Source organism: Gorilla gorilla, chromosome 18 (genome assembly GCF_029281585.2).
Source record: "Gorilla gorilla gorilla isolate KB3781 chromosome 18, NHGRI_mGorGor1-v2.1_pri, whole genome shotgun sequence".
NCBI lineage: Eukaryota > Metazoa > Chordata > Mammalia > Primates > Hominidae > Gorilla > Gorilla gorilla.
In genome coordinates, this window is record NC_073242.2 from 93,474,519 (window position 1) to 93,487,752 (window position 13,234).

At 36.4% G+C, this 13,234-nt stretch overlaps 1 long non-coding RNA gene across 1 annotated transcript in view; it reads left to right on the top strand.

Annotated features, from left to right (window-relative positions):
• The window catches only part of LOC129527833 (uncharacterized), a 274,710-nt gene that overhangs the window by 20,373 nt on the left and 241,103 nt on the right, over window positions 1–13,234 (top strand). The window contains exon 2 of the long non-coding RNA XR_008672931.2: window positions 2,351–2,468. This is a non-coding gene — a long non-coding RNA (uncharacterized lncRNA). The remainder of the gene's footprint in view (window positions 1–2,350; window positions 2,469–13,234) is intronic.

Sequence of the window (13,234 nt, forward strand, 5' to 3'; positions counted from 1 at the left end):
TCAGTGATGAGTCAGTGTAAAATTTCCTCTGACCTCGAAGGGAGTTGCTGCTTCTTCGCTCTCCCTATTGCCAGAGGGTCCTTTACTTTACTTGGCATTCACTAAAGAGCCACAGAGGCAGAATAGACTGATCAAGCAATCCAGAGGCCAGTCAAGATAAATTAGATGCTTAATTTATATGCCAGGCTTTGCAGACAGACTAATTACACAAAGACAGTTTGATAAAGTAATATAAGACTCTGTACATATTAGCCAGAGCCTGCTTCCGTGAAATTATTGCTGATATATGTGCTATGGGCTTTGAGATTTCATATGCGCAATTGTTCAGCGGGCACTATGAAACACATTCTATAAAGGTATTAAGACTGGGTGCTATCTGCCAATCTTTTCTAATTTTATGCTGCCACTAAGAGACTATTCTTCCTTGGCTTTGTGATTTTATAGCACTCATTGAGATGAATGTGAAACAGTTAAACAGGAAATCTGAAGATACGATGGCCAAGAAAGACACTGGAAATGAAGCACAGACAATTTTCATGGACCAAGCCACTAAAATATTGGTGAAAATGGGCCTTTTGAAGAATCACGCTGGATCTAAAGCTCTTGCCTTATCTCTTGAGAATTCAGCCTGAGTGACCAGAGACACAGAATACAAGATAGGAGCTGAAACACACCGATAGAACAAGAGAAACCTTTGGCTGCTAATGTTATATTGCAAGATCACAGGATCAAGGACAGACTTTATACTCCAGAACTTTGTGTTTGTGGACAGTGGCTAATAGGGGCAGCCAATAGCTCATGTTCTTGGAATAGCTTTAAACACTGTAATTGAAATGTAAGCTTCACCTAATTGCGTAAGAGAGGCCAAGAATTGACTGCATTTAGTATAAATACTAATGGAAAGAAAAGGATATTTTAAAGTGAAGGGTATGAGAGATGAGATAATTGGGAGAAGAAAAGAGTTTTAGGTAATTGAATGAGAAGTTTGAGGATATTAGTAGAGCCAGAAGAGAAACAGCTCTCATAATTACAAGAAGGTAAAATTTTTTAGAAGTTCCCAGATATGAGAAGATAGCATCAGAATCACACACACACACACACACACACACACACGTGCGCACACACACACACACACAAAGAAAAGTATTCATTTATTCCCAGAGAAGGATATTTAAAGCAAATACACATATAAAATAAACAAAAAATATATCCAAAAAGTCATTGCGGCAACGTACTAGGACACAGAATTTCTAGATGGGATAAGCACTGCCTATAGCAAAGTCAGACCTGAATAAATTTCCTCTGATTGTTCTACATGTTACGCTTCCAGTATAGTGGCTGCTCCCAGGTGAATAATGGTGCAGAGGTCATGGATATCTGGGCCATCGTATACATTCATTCCTTTTCCTAGTTAGTTTTTAAGAGACACTTTCATCCTTACCTGAACTTTGGTTCGGAAACCTCATACCCTGGGGCTTCATAGAAGTTTTGACATTAAAAGGCCTCAATGTAGCTTCTCTAGAATTTCTGAAGAAAGTTTCAATTAATGATTTACAATTTCTCAAGGGAATGTGTTAAGTTCCTGGACATCTAAAATCAGTTTCAAAAAAATTCATGTTCAACCCATGATTTAGCCTTTCCATAGTGTTAGAGTACCTAATATCTCCTCTTTGATCTGTAGAATGATCAAGAAAATAATTGTGGCTACAGACAAGTGCCTTTACATCCCTAAACTCCATGATACTTGGTTTGCCAACAGAGTTTCCTTGGCAACATGCTTTAGTTATGTGTTACGCTCTCTAATTCCTCCTCTGACTCAATTTATATCAGCATGAACTTGCTTTAACAACAACAACAACAGCAACAACAACACCACCACAATCCTATATTGAAATTCTTTACTGAATCATAAACTGCTGATCACAAGTGCATGCTGGGAGGCAACATAGCATCCTCCATAAGTATAAAAGGTCTGTAAGTTCTGAAGGTAGACTTCCTCGGTTCTGTATTTTGCCAGAATGTAATGTTAGACATGTTATTTTTAAATCTTCAGATTATAATTTTTTGTCAGTTTATTTAATAATATAGCAATAATAATGCCTATGTCACTGGATTGCAAAGGGAATTAAATAGCATAATGTGTGCAAGAAGCTTAGCGGCATGCTTGGCACACAATTGGCATTTAACAAAATTTCAGCTGCTACAGACTTCTCACCAGACTAGAACACTTTTTTTTTTCTAGAAACACATATGGATAATATTTCAAATGAAATAGAGAGTGAATTCTTTACAATCTCAAAAGTACAGTGCTGTCAGTTTCACACAAAAAATGTATACTTCTCTTTCACAGATACACAGATGAAGATGACATCTATGGAATCTTTTCCTTGCAATTGATGCATTCTTTAGTCCAGTAATATCATCTCACTTTGTATCCAAGAGATCCTCTCTGTTCATGTAGAATTCAGGTAAGTCCCCTAAACTTCTTGGTTTTCCATCTGTGGAAAAATTGTGGTGGGAATATTTGTACACCAATGCTACTATTTTATGGCTTTCAGTTACCAGACTTATAAAAACCTCAGTTTTATCTAAAAAGTTAACTTTAATATAATGTTTAATCAGTGACTAAAATATCTTCATTCTTGGCTTATTTCCAAGTTTAATTTCTAGCCTAATGACATAGAAATGACTAATTCCTCTGGCACAAGAAAGTAATCCGTAAATTAAATATTCTTATGCCTGTATTCCAAACTTAAAATTGCTTGTTGGAAGTAAGGATTGAATGGAGTATTTGATTACTATCTTGAATAAATTTATTAATTTATTCAAAACTCATTTGAGTGTCTATAATGTGCTAGATACATGCTAACTTCTAAAGAAAAAAGTATATATATGTTTTTATATTTGCTTTATAATTCATAAAGTTCTTTTGAGTGACATTATCTATTTTAACATTTACGGTAATCCAATAAGAAAGGTGAATGATCTCCCATTTTAAGATAAAGAGTTTGATTGTGGGAGATGCCAAGTGACTTTTACATCATCCTATAGTTAAGTACTGGACAGCAGGTGGAAACAATCTATTAAAATTATATGTCATTTCCAATCAAACTGTACTCATTCTAAAGTTTTGTATTTGTTTGTTTTACCACATAAGTCAGGAAACATCCAGTTCAATACTTGTCTTTGTCAAAACTTTAATCCTACAATAAATAAAATCTCCTTTCTTAGCCTGGGTCAGTTTTAGGATATACTGCATTTCTGAATGATGAACTAACACAGTGAAAAGCAATACATTATGCAGAGTCGGAGGGCCTGGAAAAATCAGCTGCTGTTGTTTTAGCTAATATATAATGATTTCAGGTTTTCTGACTAATGAAACAGAGAATGCCATGTTTCTCCCTAAATGGTGCAATTTCAGCTCTCAGGCTGGAACTTTATCAGAAATGCAGATTTAGAAAAACATATGCATCTGCTCAGTAGAATGGGCTATGTGAATGCTTGTGAATCTTTATTTTGGTAAACCTGATGATTTGAAAGCAGAGAGAATGATTAAGTTCCCGTGATTAGTAAATAAGGGGTTTGGGACTCAAATCCATTTCTCTCTGGCTTCTAAACCACAGCCCCTGCTCCTGTCTAATGGAGTCTTCTGAGTGTTCTTCTTTCCATTATGGGAATGGGGAAGCTCCTTCTTCTCTGTAGCCTCAGTGCCAAGCATATTATGGGTGTTCAGTAAATAGGTGGTGAATTGCCTGTGTGGATGAACTTTTCATCATAGCACCAAATACCTCCCTAAGTACTCCATTTTATGGGGCTGGAGGTTTTAAACTGGCCTAGCCAGGGTCAGTTGCCTTGTCATGTTATTGAAATTACTTATTAACACTGTTTATAACAGCCTCATCCAGAAAGTGATTGTTTCATGTCAGTGAACTCACAGCATCTGATGGTGTCCATTCCATTTTCACAGGTGCACCTTTACCCACACACACACAAACATGGCAAAATGATGTTGTTATTATCGGTTTTTTTAAAAAAAATATTTACTTGTGATTAGCTTATGAGCTAAAATCTGGCCCCTGAAATTTCCATTATGTTTTCTGTCCTTTTTAGGGGGACAAACATGTAGTTTAATTGTCTATATATCCATATATATAATCTCAATATTTATATTACAGTCCTTTCCAGCTATTGCCAATTAAATACAAGGCCACCAAGGTTATTTTTCTTCTAAAAATACTTTCCTTTGACCATCATGAGCACAACTAATACCATGACCAAGGACACTTTCTGTAAAATATCTCCATGGAATTTCAATGTCAGTGAAAAAAAATATGTAGAAAAGAGAATTACCTTAAAGGCAAGTTAAATATTGAGACAACACATACCTTGGTATGTATAGTAATTGCAAAAAACAATTTGATGAACATTTAAAGTTCAAACTGCCTAGAATTTTTTTCCAATGAAAAGAATATTGCAATGCATTGTACATAAACAATGTATTGTAATTAAATATTATTCAGTATAAAACTGTATATTTTAAAATATATGCTGTTATACCCAAATATATGTTTATGTATATCTAATATATGTATGTTAAAATTAATTTAACCCTCTATCTCCCAAAAAGATTTATCACAAAGTACATTTCAAGACAGCAATGACATGTTTATATTTTGTTCACAGTTATACCTTCAATACCTCAAACATTACCAGCCATACAGTAGGTAATCAATAAATGTTTATTGACTTCATTACCAATGAAACTAATCCTAAGAATTTCTAATGGTAATAGCTTTATGCTAGGCATTAGCTTACCAATGATAATTCGAAGATGAATTTGATCTGTTCACCGTCTTTAAGGACCTACTAGTGTGTTGATTTTTATAAAAACATATAGGGTAGGCATCACTTTCAGTTAGTCCCATGTCCCAAAGTTGGAAGCCAAGGCTCCGTGAGACTGAGAGTCTCGCTCAAGTTCAACTATCTAACTGGGGCAAAGCCAAGGCTACAACAAATAATATCTATCAGAAATGTCTTTCAGAAATTGTTCTGTGTGCCAACAATTAAACTGCAAATGTTTAGAGTCAGGAAACTAAATGTGTAAACCTGAAGCAGCCCGTTAATGGACTCAGCCTCTGTCATGATTCTCAGTAAAAAAGCTAAAGGATACTTGGGGTGGTCCCAAGGAACTCAAACCTTTAACATGATTCGTGAGCATAAGAAGAGCTCTTGGAGAAGGATTTTTCCCAGAGTCCCTAGAATTCCTGAAGCTATGGGTGGAAGACATGAGGGAAGTGCTGGGCCAAGGTTTTTATCTGTGAAAGGCACTGGTTTTGAAGCCTAAAATAAGGTCACATGGTTTTACTAATTTCTAGTGTTTTTTTACAAAAATAGTTATTATGAGCATTGCACATTGAGTTGTCACTTTGAACACCTGGCAGTTACAACAGTCTGGCTTTGTGTCCCAAAGGAAAGACGTACGGATACACTACCAAAGATTGGAACAAGTAGCACTACATATTTCTTCCATAAGTACATACGTTAATATATATTAAGTGCCTTACAAATGGACATGTCTTTAAATCATTTATTTCTAATTTTAGGACAACGTTTTCAAGAAACAATCTCAAATAAGGATAGACTTTTTTGAGAAAATGGTATATGCATTTTTTTCAAATAATGGAAAGAAGAAAATATTCAACATACAATGGCCTTAGGGTTGTATGATGTGTGTGTGTGAGTGAGTGAGTGTGTGTGTGTTTTCATTTTGTGACTACGTAACTACTACCTAAAATAGTTAATAGTTGTAAATGCAAAGCATTGCTTTCATAGTGATAAGTTGCAGTGGAAAATTATTTCACTTGATAGGATTTAACTTTCTCAAAGTATTATTTCTCAAATAGCATATTCCTAGGCTCCAAAAGGACATATTTGTAGCAGTCTGAGAAAATTACATTTTTCCCTTTGGAAAAGAGATGATTCATTACTCAAATTTAGGAAACACTGTTTATTATAAAGTGTAAAGCCAAGTATATAACATATGCATGTGTTAACACACACAAACTTACACAAAATCCTAAAAGAAAATAAAAATGTTAAATATTATTTTATTTTCAGAATATTTTTATTTTAATGAATGTATACTTTCTTTACATCAAAAACAAGCAAAACAGTAAAAATACCATAAAGCCATATGAAATTTACCAGTTATTGAATAATGAAGTCCAAGTACATCTTATTTAGTTTCATTGTCTTTTACTTAGAATCACTTTTAACTCAAAATTTTATGCTTCAGCTCTACAGCTATCAGGCCATTTTGTAGTTTACTAATTGGCCAAGATCTGTTGAGAACATTTTAGCATTTTTTAAATCTTTAAACATATGTTCAGTAAAGTTACAATAATATTGCCTTTCTGATCAATTCTGGATTGTTTTAACACAGAAAAAGACATTTCCTATAGTTTCAATAAAAGTGTATTATAAATTATTAACTATATTACTATTAAGATTAATAATAATTATAATTATAGCCTGAGTAATGGATGAGTTTGATTCTCCACAGAGGAAAAGGATAAAAAGAAAGAGGTGCTTTTGAATCATTTAATTTGTTAGGGCGTTTTACTTGTGAGGTTGGTATTATTAATGCTAGATGACGAGTTAGTGGGTGCAGCGCACCAGCATGGCACATGTATACATATGTAACTAACCTGCACATTGTGCACATGTACCCTAAAACTTAAAGTATAATTATAAAAATAAATAAATAACAAAGTTAACACAGAGAAGGTAGCAACTTTAATCAAAGTTACATAAGTTGTATATAGGTGAGAATGCCAGAATTTGAATTTGAACCTTTGGTCTCTACATACACTTTTTCACCATTCCTAGGCATTCCTGTCTCTTAAGTCCCCTTAAAGATGAAGCCAAGATTCTTACCTTGTCCCATGCAACCCTTTATCTCTGCATGTCACATCTCACCCTCCCTTTACTGTCAGTTCCACTGAAACCAGCTTCCCCATGGTCAGTCTGGACATCCAAATTCACCTGGTATTTTTCTTTTCTTTCTTCAACTCAATTAAAAAATACTTCTACATCTTTTTCCTCGGGTTTACTGCTATGGACTACACACATCAGATGCTGAGAAATATGCAGTTAAGATACAGATATTCTTCAGAGTCATTTTCATCATCTGCTATTCTTCAACTTATCATTTTAAATATGCTCTGAAGATGTTTTTAAAGTACAATCTAGGCCAGGCATGGTGGCTCATGCCTGTAATCCCAGCACTTTGGGGGGCTGAGGTGGGAGAATTACCTGAGCTCAGGAATTCAAGACCAGCCTGGGAAACACAGCGAAACCCCGTCTCTATTAAAATAGAAAAAATTAGCCGGGCATGTCAGCGGGCGCCTGTAATCCCAGCTACTCGGGAGGCTGAGGTGGTAGAATCGCTTGAACCTGGGAGGCGGAGGTTACAGCAAGCCGAGATTGTGCCACTGCACTCCAGCCTGGGCAACAGAGTGAGACTCTGTCTCCAAAAAAAAAGATACCATCTAAAACTTGAAAGAGGAGTTTCATAATTCTGAATGGCTATTAGAAAACACATTAGAAAACACACACACGTGTGCACATGCACACACACACACACACATCCCCCTTATATCTATTTCTATCTGTGCATGCTTGTATGTCTATATTTTGCCATCAGACTCATGGAGTTCAAAAGCAACACTGGCTTTCATTGAATGCGCCTATAGCCATATTAGCAGAGTGCTATTGCTGCTGGCTCAGTGCTTATTTAAATGGAATAGCAGGGCCATTTCTCCCCATGTTATGGGCTTCAGTGCACAGCAGAGAGCAGCTAAGGATTTCTTGGCACACATCTGAGTGACTCTCCACAGAGGTCACCTAAGGACACAAGAAATTGGAGGCCAGATAAATATCCCTTTTGCATCTTCAAAGAGTGACCTTTCCAGGTGTGCTTAAAGGAATGGGATTTTTCTTCTACTGCCAAGGACAAGAATCTGGCCTAAGCTCAAATGTTAACAACAACAAAAAATGAATTCTAAGATGCCACTTCCTCATCAGAGCTTTCTAAGGTGGGAGCATTCATTGTCAGTGTGAATTCTGTACCAGGAAGAAAATCACCAGAACAACGGTGCTAAATTTGAACCAGGGCACTGTAGGAAGTGTGGGTGCAAGTGTGGACTTTGTACACAGATGAACCAAAATTTGTACCTGTTCACCCGAGTTCTACCTTCTAGCAGTGGTCTTTTGTGATCTGATGGACCCCAAGATAAGGATTTGAGAAAAGAGGTCCCAGGAAGTACCTTCTTACTTAGTAAGGGGGAGTGCTTAGCAGTGAGCCAGAGAGACTGGAAAGGATTAGTAGTTAACAAAGGATATTTTAATAAGCAGGTTACAGTTATGGGCAACTGAGCCTCAGTCCCATTGGGAAACTCTAAGAGACAGTATAGAACTTGCCTCAGATTTGTCCCACCAGGTAGGCCAAGAAACTAGGTGTTTTTCTTCTAAATTATTTTAGTCATTGCCTGAAGTTACTTCTGAGACCATTAACATCCTGGCACTCTAGTGGAGTGGCAGGAAGGCCCTATGAATATATATTGGAAACATGAGTATGATAGGAACATGGGTGGGGCCCCTGCTTTTCTAGGTAGGTGACTTAACTGCTCTTACCTTCATCTGTACATTGGGTAGAATCATCAGTGTTTTACAAAGTGTTATTAAACATCGTCTGGAATTACATAAATAAAATGTCTAACAATGCCCATTCCCAACGACTACACAAAGGAAAGCATAGCTATATTTCACTTTTAAGGGGTGATTGACAAAGGGTCCATTTAAATATTCTTAGGACACTATAAGTTTTAAGGCAGTCAACTCTCTGGGCCTCATGATGAAAGTCCTTGTAAAATAATATTTGAAGTGCTTTTATCTAAGGATAGAGGTGCTTTATTTGAAGGTAAGGATAGGGGTAAGAATGAATTATGAGCCCACTTACTAGGTAGCAAATGTGTATTAACTCCAGGGAAAGAAAAGTTCACATAGAAGGAGGGAGGAAGTGAATTAATTACAAAGCATCTTGTTAAATAATTGTAAGAACCAGAGAAAAGGCTAAAAGAATTATGGTTCCACATGCTGACTGTGGCCATGTCTACACTGAGCAAACAGGTCAACTTATGTAACCAGGAAAAGAAAGAAAACATGCAAAGAAGAGGAGACAGCCTGAAACAATGAAATTTTCAGGTTCTATCTTGGTGCGTGGACATCTAAATATATCAATTTACCTAGAAGAGTTATTTATGCATTATGTTCAGTACCCTCTCTGAATATCTGTGCATGCAATGTCTGTGTTTAAGTTATCAATATATGAAAATAGGATCTTTCCTTGGGTTTTATAGGAAAGGTGTAATTACCTTTTCATGTATAACAAGAACAGTAAAATATGCTATAACAGATAAAACCAATGCAAAATAATTTTAAGTCCATGTAAGGGTATTCTATTTGATATAATTAGGTAACTTAATTGCCCTTTTAGGACTATTTCAGATTCAAAGCTTAGTTTAAGCCTCATCTGAGATTTGAAATTTAACAGCATGCAGTTCTATGTGAGATATGTGAAAGCAGACAGAGAACTGGTTTGAAATTATGACTGTGTCCTTTACTAGACAGAAGACAATAACATAATCTCTGCAACCCTCAGTTTGCTGGGCTACCTGGTGAGAGTAACAATTCTTACCTTGGATGAAATATATTTGCCAGTCTAGAGTACTTCCTGGTGCTCATAGCATCATAACTCAGATATAATTCATTTAATCAGTGCTCCTATGGGATGTTTTCATAGTCCAATGCATGACATGTGGGACAGTTTCCGCATATGAGCCAGGATGAACAAATTACTGTGTGGCATGAATCTACAGAGTACATGTGCTAGAGGTACCACATATATTCATTACTGGAGGTGCCACATATATTCAATTATTCACAATACTTGTCAATGACTATCAAATATGGGACCATTTAAGAACCTTAGAAAAAAAATACACAGAAGATCTAGCCATAGTTTACAAGTTGTTTGTTTTAATAGGGAATCCATTTATATAATTAGCTATATAATTAATTACAATAAAGTATTGCTAGGGATGTTTGACAAAAATCAGGAATTAATAATTATGAGTAATATCTGCAGTTGACACTAAGGTAGGCAGTGAGGCATATGGAGGTAAGAACAAGAATCTGAAGACTGTGTGTTACAGCCCTACTTCTGGTACTAACTATTAGAATGACTACAGGCAAGACATTTAACCTCTATATGCTTTAAATTTCATCATCTATAATATGGAATCCTTATGGGCCGTACAATTTTTTTGGTGGGGGGAAACACAGGGTGGGTAATTAGCATGTTGTCTGATATGTGGCAGAGGCTAATTAAGTGTTGGCTTTTATTTTTATGTCTTAGATTTTATTTTATTTATTTATTTATTTTATTTTATTTTTTGAGACAGAGTCTTGCCCTGTCACTCAGGCTGAAGCACAGTGGCGCAATCTCAGCTCACTGCAAGCTCCGCCTCCTGGGTTCATGCCATTCTCCTGCCTCAGCCTCCTGAGTAGCTGGGATTACAGGCGCCAGCCACCACGCCCAGCTCATTTTTTTTTTGTTTTTGTATTGTTTGTAGAAACGAGGTTTCACCGTCTTAGCCAGGATGGTCTCAATCTCCTGACCTCGTGATCTGCCCGCCTCAGCCTCCCAAAGTGCTGGGATTACAGGCGTGAGCCACCGCGCCCAGCCGTGTCCTAGATTTTAGATGAAGGGCTTTATGAATGCCATTGAATTTGATCAATATGATGAACTAAGGCTAATGTCATACTCATTTTATAGATGGAGAAATTTGGCTTCAAGACATTATTTTAACTTGCCCAGTTTTACACAGATAATCTATGACTAAGACAGGTTTTCTTCTATATGAGTGCAATGCAAGCTCTTACCCACACCACCATATATGCTCTTTGAAAAATCAGGCAAAGCAAGGAGAAAAGTCAGGATAATGTCTTTGTTGGAAACGCAGACTTGGACAATTAAAGGATGTTGGCATTTAAAAAGTGAGGGGGCCTGTGGTGCTTAGAGGCCAGGCACAGTAGCTCATGCCTGCAATCCTAGAACTTTAGGAGGCCAAGGCAGGAGGAGAGCTTGAGGCCAGAAGATTGAGACCAGCCTGGGCAACATAGAAAGACCCTGTCTCTACAGGAATAACTAAAACAAAAACAAAACACTGAACAACTTAACTTGGCATGGAGGTGCGCACCTGTAGTTGTGGCTTGACTTTTCAAGCTAGAGGTCAGAGTGAGCTATGGTCACGCCACTGCACTCCAGCCTGGGCAACAGAGCAAGACCCTTATCCCTCCCCTCCCCCAAAAAGGAGGGCTTATAATCTTATAATTGTGCCTGAAAAACAGTAGGTGGGGCTTGCTAATCTGTATCTAAGGTCCCGCTCTGTTTGATGTGGTTGATAATGTAATCATGATTGAAGCTAAGATTTAGCTGATATTGAAGAGAGTTGACAAGAAAATAACCCCTCTTTCTAACAGGGCATATTGCCTTCTCTATGTAAGATTTTAATATATACTTAAAAAGGGCATAACCCAAATATCTTTTTTTCTACTCAAGAATCTAAATTAGCCTAGGTTCCTGAGACCAAGGGAAGACCCAAAAGAGAAAAACTGGTAAGTCTATGTGGGTGTTTTAAAAAGTCTGCTGTGAAAGTTCAGAAAACCAAATGACTAATTCAGACTGGGTACAGCTAGAAAGATGATCATGCAAGATTAGTCTTACCTTGAGGCTGTAAAAAGATGTGTAAGCTATTATTGTCCCATAATGAGTGTTTTATTGATAGTAGATTTTAACCCCCTTTGCTCAATTACCTTTTATTTTACTTTCTTCAAACCCTCCATTCTCTAGGTGGCCATCTATTCAGTTATCTGCTCCAAAAACAAGTCATTAAACATATCTAGCAGTAAACAGCAAATATACTGAAACTAGCCTATCTTACAAGGAGTGCATATTCAGCAGGTTAAGATGAGTTAATGGTATTTCTTAAATCTTGAGAGGGGGTTTCCTTCAGCTGTGGTAATTAACATGTTTGAAAACTAGAATTAATAAATAATCATAGCAAGTTCAACTTCAATTACCATTACAAATGTTTGTATTTATTTTTGCAAAACAATTGACATCTAATTAGCATGTTAAAAGCTACTTGTGTTCAGATATTAATCAGACAGCTTCTAAAAATCTTAAGAGTTATTTATTAAGGATAAGCCAGACATATGCATAACCATAATTAACTCATAACACTACATGATCTACTACTCAAATAACTGTTAGAACTATGACCATAGACTCACCTGTTTATTCATTCAAAAATATGATACAGCAGAAGCCAATTATTCCCTAAAATATACTAAGATTATTACAGCTAAGTGATGTGTGTCTCCTCTATCTTACTCCAGAACGCTAAAACTTATAGGTACCAAAGGATATATATATATCCTACTAAACAAAACTAGCTTTGCTTATAAAGCTTCTTCCAAATTTTAGTGCCCCTATAATGGTTTGATCATGTTCTATTACTTCTTATTGCATTGTATGATATTTGTTTACAAGTTAAACATTCCCATGTGTTGCGAACTTCCAAAAAATGATACTGAAGTCTTTTATTTTGTATTCCCAGTTCATGACATGATTGTTTAGAAAATAACAGACATCTACAAAGTCTATAAAACAGGATGGAATATCTACTGGTGTGATCTGTTCTTAAACTGTGCACTTTTTAAGTCTTTTCGAAGAGAGTTAACTCATGGAAAAGTTCAGGCTTTGACATTAGACAGACCTAGAATGAGAAGCATGCCTCGGCCCTGCTCTACCTAACGTGAGCTAATCATGTAACCTCTGAACCTCAGATACCTCATCTGTAAAGGAGGAATTATATTCCTTACCTCAGAGTGTTGGCAAGTATTTCATGAGGTAAATATAAATTCCACCCGCTATGAGCATTAAGAGACCTCTTTCCTGCAACTCATACATCAGCTATAAAAGGCTTCCCTTTCATCCTTAGCCCAGTTTGTGGCATGAAGTGAGCCCTTGGAATGTATAATTTTCCTTTGTCTCTTTTAAATGTAGAAATATGATAAACTTCATAAATGAGATTGCATTTGCAGAAAA